The following is a 6,293-nucleotide window of genomic DNA, read 5'->3' as shown; positions in this document are numbered from 1 at the left end:
GCGCCTGGCTCGGTGGTCCCACACCCTCGGATCCTTGCTCACTGCTAGCACAGCAGCTTGAGATGGAACTGTGATGGGGCATTGAGGCCGAGGGAGGGGCACCAGCCATTGCTAAGGCTTAACTAGGTAGACAAAGCAGTGAAGAAGCTCAAATTGGGTGGAGCCCACTGCAGCTCAAGGAGGCCTGCCTGGCTCTGTAGACTCCACCTCTAGAGGGAGGGCATAGCTGAACAAAAGACAGCAGAAACTTCTGCAGACTTAAATGTCCCTGTCTGACAGCTTTGAAGAGAGCCGTGGTTCTGAAAGCTTTGAAGAGAGCAGTGGTTCTCCCAGCACGGAGTTTAAGATCAGAGAACAGACAGACTGCCTCCTCAAGTGGGTCCCTGACACCTAAGCAGCCTAACTGGGAGACACCTCCCAGTAGGGGCCGACTGATACCTCATACAGCTGGATACACCTCATACAGTGGATTGCTCAGCAGAAATTCTACAAGCTAGAAGAGAGTGGAGGCCAATATTCAACATTCTTTTTTTTTTTTTCAGACAGAGTCTCGCTCTTTCACCCAGGCTGGAGTGTGGTGATGCAATCTTGGCTTACTGAAAGCTCCACCTCCTGGGTTCACACCATTCTCCTGCCTCAGCCTTCCCAATAGCTGGGACTACAGGGGCCCGCCACCACGCCCGGGTAATTTTTTGTGTTTTTAGTAGAGACAAGGTTTCACCATGTTAGCCAGGATGGTCTCGATCTCCTGACCTCGTGATGCACCCGCCTCGACCTCTCAAAGTGCTGGCATTACAGGCATCAGCCACCGTGCCTGGCCCAACATTCTTAAAGAAAAGAATTTTCAACCCAGAATTTCATAATCAACCAAACTAAGCTTCATAAGTGAAGGAGAAATAAAATCCTTCAGACAAGCAAATGCTGAGAGATTTTGTCACCACCATGCCTGCCTTACAAGAGCTCCTGAAGGAAGCACTAAACATGGAAAGGAATAACCAGTACCAGCCACTGCAAAAACATGACAAATTGTAAAGACCATCGGTGCTAGGAAGACACTGCATCAACTAATGAGCAAAATAACCAGCTAACAAAATGACAGGATCAAATTCGCACATAACAATATTAACCTTAAATGTAAATGGGCTAAATGGCCCAATTAAAAGACACAGACTGGCCAATTGGATAAAAAGTCAAGACCATCAGTGTGCTGCATTCAGGAGACCCATCTCACATGCAGAGACACACATAGGCTTAAAATAAAGGGATGGAGGAAGATCTACCAAGCAAATGGAAAACAAAAAAAGGCAGGGGTTGCAATCCTAGTCTCTGATAGAATAGACTTTAAACCAACAAAGATCAAAAGAGACAAAGAAGGCCATTACATAATGGTAAAGGGATCAATTCAAGAAGAAGAGTTAACTAAATTGATGACCTTATCTTGTGAAATTCCTTCTCCTGGACAGTGAGTCTCAGAAGCTCCCTGCTGAGCACCTGGTGACCCCCCATCCAGCCCACCAGAGAACAACCCCTTGACTGTAATTTTCCACTACCTACACAAGTCCTATAAAACTCCGCCACCCCATCTCCCTTGGCTGACTCTCTTTTCAGACTCAGCCCATCATCATCACCATAGTCAAGGGCCCAGTGTTCAGAATATTAATCATCAGGTGGACTCATTGAATAAAAGACATGTCTTCCCCTCATGCAATTGTTGGTTCAGTTTTTCTCAGCATTGAACCCACCCTGGTGTATTCTGTGAGGCTGGGTTTGGGTGCTGCAAGCTCCACTTCCCACACCCCCTGCCAACTGACTTCTTGCAGCCAGTAGGAGACCTGAGAGGGAGACTCAGGGCTGAGAGAAGGGAATAAGGCACTTCTTTCCTGCGTCTTAGTTCCTGGCAAGCATCCCTTGGTGGCTGATTCTTAAGCCTGTTTTTTGACCTTCTGAGTACTTGATGCAAAATGGGTCTCCTTAAAGGTCCAAGCCTCAGCTGTGCAGTCCCCTTGTTGAGTGTTCAGCCTTTCAATACCTGCATCTCTATGCCCTGCACTCAACATCTCCTGTGAATAGTCTATAATGCCAGTTCTGCTGTCCTGACTAGATCTGGACATACACAGCCTTCAATCTTGGAAAAACAGACTCATAGAAGTTAAATTGTCTCCAGTCTCACAGATAGCAGACAGATTATAGAATTCTAAGTTTGGAATGATCCTCACAGATTATAGAATCTTCAATTTATAGATGAATTTTGCATCGTTTTAAAAGTTAGGCAATTTACACAATATGATTCAGCTACTAAATGGCAGAATTAAAACTAGAGTTGATTTTTGATACATACTTTCATTTGAATTTAATTTTTGTGTTCAAAATGCATTGTGGAAGATCCAAACTAACATGCTTCAAATAAAGCTATTGTCAATGAGAGGTAAGTTGAGAGTTTTCAATGGAGAAAAAGGAACCAGCTTATTTTAATATCTGTCATTTTGTACATAGAAATAAATTAACTCTCCTAGTCAATTTTCCTTTCAACATGGCCACAACAGACCTTTTTTGTGCAGAGATACATTGACACATTCTCCAGAATCCCCCAGATGGAAGAGCAGAACTGAAGAGATCAAACTGAGTTGAAAATGAATCCATCTCTGTATTGAACTTCTGACCAAATGTTTCATGTCTCGTCAATTAGACCTCTTGACCTGTGCACTTTTTATGCTTAACAAAGCTCCCTTAAATTCATTGCTCATTATGCATGTCTAATCACCCCAAAGTCTTGAACAGAGAATTCACATGAACAGATTGCCTGCAAGTTTTTGAGGCTAAGCACCACTAAACATATGCTTAATGTCTCCACATTTCAAACAAATTCGTAATAAGCAACTTTCCATGGTAAAGTTTATTTTTTTGACAGGTAAGTTAAATCTTTCTTCTTTGCAGTTCTGCTAATATTTTTGACCTTGAATACTAATAGCAAAATTGACTTAAATCACTATATTACTATTTTTAACAAAAAGTGTTTCATATTGAAAATAAGCTCTTTAAAATAAATTCATTTAAGTGTCTTTATTACCTAGTTGAAAGAAAAAAAATAATGTTTCGATTTTCCCAAGAAAAGGAGTACCTCTCATTTTTTAATGGATATTTCAGCAATTTTAGCTCACTTCTAATTTATTTATGTCCAGAAAGGCAAGACATGATTTTTATTTGATGCCATACTTTTCACTTAAAAGGGATACAACTATTGCAAACCAAATTCACGCCAAAATCATAATGAAATTGAGATCGTAGTTTTGCTTTCTATTGGTTTTATTTTTATATATGAGAGACTATGTCAGTTTAAAAAACGTATTTCAAATATTTGAAATTTCAAGTGAAGTAAATTCATTGAAAGATTTCCGGGAGAGAAAAACTGTCATTAGTTTCTGTCTTAGTAATAAAAGTGTGCTTATCATGCAAGAGGAAGAAAGTATCAAAATGACTTGAGCGTTGAAGCCCCTGTCAGCAAACAGCCACCAAGGTTTGACCAGAAACTCAATGCAAAATAAAATAACTCACTAGGTAACTGGTGGTGTTCTCCTTCCCTAAAAAGTACCGGATAAGAATATCAGCAACCCCCTTAACAAATCATCACTCTCTCATTCTACCTCTTACATTTTATCCTCTGAGAAAACAAATCTTTCATTGGATGACAATTGTACTCTAATTTTAGACACATTCATGAAGGTCTATGTGGAAGGGCCATAGGATTTCGAGTTCATGAGATCTGACTCGGGAGCCATACCACCTGCCTTCTGTGCCTCAGTTTCCACCTTCATGAAAGCAGGATAACAGCACCTCACTAGTGGAAGTGTTGTGAATAGTGAGTTAATATATGTAAAACTTAGTATAGTGTCTGATCCTACTCCCCAGTCTCTTAAAAAGACTAAATACTTTCTGAATATTAGCAATTCTATTATTTCATTCTTATTTTTATTTTTCTATTTTGTGCAAGATTTCTAAAAGATTGATGTATTTGGCCGGGCGCGGTGGCTCAAGCCTGTAATCCCAGCACTTTGGGGGGGCCGAGACGGGCGGATCACGAGGTCAGGAGATCGAGACCATCCTGGCTAACACCGTGAAACCCGTCTCTACTAAAAAATACAAAAAAAAAAAAAAAAAAAGAAAAACCTAGCAGGGCCAGGTGGCGGGCGCCTGTAGTCCCAGCTATGCGGGAGGCTGAGGCAGGAGAATGGCCGGAACCCGGGAGGCGGAGCTTGCAGTGAGCTGAGATCTGGCCACTGCACTCCAGCCTGGGCGACAGAGCCAGATTCCATCCCCCCCCCAAAAAAGATTGATTTATTCAATATGAATTTTGTATCTGGAAAATGAAACACCTAAGTTTATTTTTCATGAGAATTTTTGGGTGTATTGGGGCATAAAATCTTGCTTAAAGATTATATCTTTTTAGAAAAAATAGAGTTACATTTTCTATCCTAAATATGATTGATTCAACATATAATTAGTCACATTGCTCTCTGTCTTCCTATCCCAAAGTCTTTAGTCTCAGGTCTGGAGTTACTACTTGGTTGTAATATTAAGTTATTTCAATGAATATCAACTTTCATTCTGCAAAACAATATTATGGTTCTAATCGTTTTATACAATGTCATGAACTTCTTTTAAATGTGGGGTGGTGTTCTAAAAACATGTCCAAAACATTGTGGAAATCAGTTATTCAAAATCTAAGCTGTAGTCGGGCACAGTGGCTTATGCCTGTAATTCCAGCACTTTGGGAGGCTGAGGCAATGGGATCACCTGAGGTCAGGTGTTTGAGAGCAGCTTGGCCAACACGGCAAAATCCCATCTCTACTAAAAATGCAAAACTTCCCTGGGTGTGGTGGTGTCATGCTCCTGTAGTTCCAGCTTCTCAGGAGGCAGAGGCAGGAGAAATCATTGAACATGGGAGGCAGAGGTTGCAGTGAGCTGAGATTGCATCACTGCACTCTAGCTTGGGGAACAGAGTGAGACTCCATCTCAAAAAAAATGTGTGTGTATATATATACACGCTATTAGAACTCATTATTTTCAGCCTTAAAGAAATATGATTATGGGGTCTGTGTCAGGTGGCAGGCAGCTATACCTTAGGCAGCTGTAACCTTTTTTCTCTGATTATAAGTTACTCTTCTTCCTTATCTGCACAGTTTTCTAAATGTTGTAAAGGACTCAAAGATGCCAGGGAAGACTCCTTTTCACGTCACTGCTGATCATCATTATAAATGAACTTCTCTCTTACCTTTCTTACACAGGCTTCATGGCTACCACATTGTCTTAAGATGGAATATTAATACACCTTTTTAAGTTGAAAAGAAAATAAAAATCACCACAAAGAAAAGAAAATGACCCTTTTGTAGTTCATAAGCAGGATAACTGTGTTTTCATGCTCTTGTGTGAGATGCGCCTCGTTCAGTGTTGTCACATTACCTGTCTGATGTGGAAAAACAAAAAACAAAAAAAAAAGAAAGGAAAGGAAAATAAAAGAAAGAAAAGGAAAAGGAAAGTAAAAGAGAAATGGAAAGGAAAAAGGAAGAGAAGAGAAAAGAAGCAGAGGAGGAAGGGAAGGAAGAAGGAAAGGAAGGAAGAAGGAAAGGGGGAAGGGAAGGGAAGGGGGAAGGGAAGGGGGAAGGGAAAGGAAGGGGGAAGGGATGGGGAAAGGGAAAGGAAGGGAGAAGGAAAGGGAAGGGAAGGGGGAAGGGAAAGGAAGGGAGAAGGAAAGGGAAGGGAAGGGAGAAGTGAAAGGGGAATGGAAGGGGAAGGGGAAGGAAAGGGAAGGGAGGGGGGAAGGGAGGGGGGAAGGGAAGGGGAAGGAAGGGAAGGGAAAGGAAAGGGGAAGAGGAAGGGGAAGTGAAGGGAAAAATAGAAAGGAAAAGGAAAGGAAAAAGAAAAGGGAAGGAAAAAGGAAAGAAGAAGGCTGGGCACGCTGGCTCATGCCTGTAGTCCCAGAACTTTGGGATGCTGAAGCAGGTGGGTCACTTGAGGTCAGGAGTTTGAGACCAGGTTGGCCAAAATGGTGAAACCCCTTTTCTACTAAAAATAAAAATACAAAAAATTACCTGGGCGTGATGACTGGCGCCTATAATCACAGCTGCTCAGGAGGCTGAACCCGGGAGGCAGAGGTTACAGTGAGCCAAGATCATGCCACTGCACTGCAGCCTGGGCAATAGAGCAAGATTCCATCTCAAAAAAAAAAAAAAAAAAAAAAAAAGGAAAGAGAAAAGGAAAGGAAAAGGAATAGGAAAGGAAACCATGGGGAAAAGGAA

At 41.6% G+C, this 6,293-nt stretch overlaps 1 pseudogene; it reads left to right on the top strand.

The window, feature by feature from the left end:
* The first annotated feature begins 5,375 nt into the window (after positions 1-5,375).
* Positions 5,376-5,467, top strand: LOC117073912 (annotated as a pseudogene).
* Positions 5,468-6,293: the final 826 nt, after the last annotated feature.

The sequence above is a fragment of the Trachypithecus francoisi genome, unplaced genomic scaffold, assembly GCF_009764315.1.
Source record: "Trachypithecus francoisi isolate TF-2019V2 unplaced genomic scaffold, Tfra_2.0 Lachesis_group4, whole genome shotgun sequence".
Taxonomy (NCBI): domain Eukaryota; kingdom Metazoa; phylum Chordata; class Mammalia; order Primates; family Cercopithecidae; genus Trachypithecus; species Trachypithecus francoisi.
Note: the sequence above shows the minus strand (reverse complement) of the source record. Positions and strands in the feature narration are given on the sequence as shown.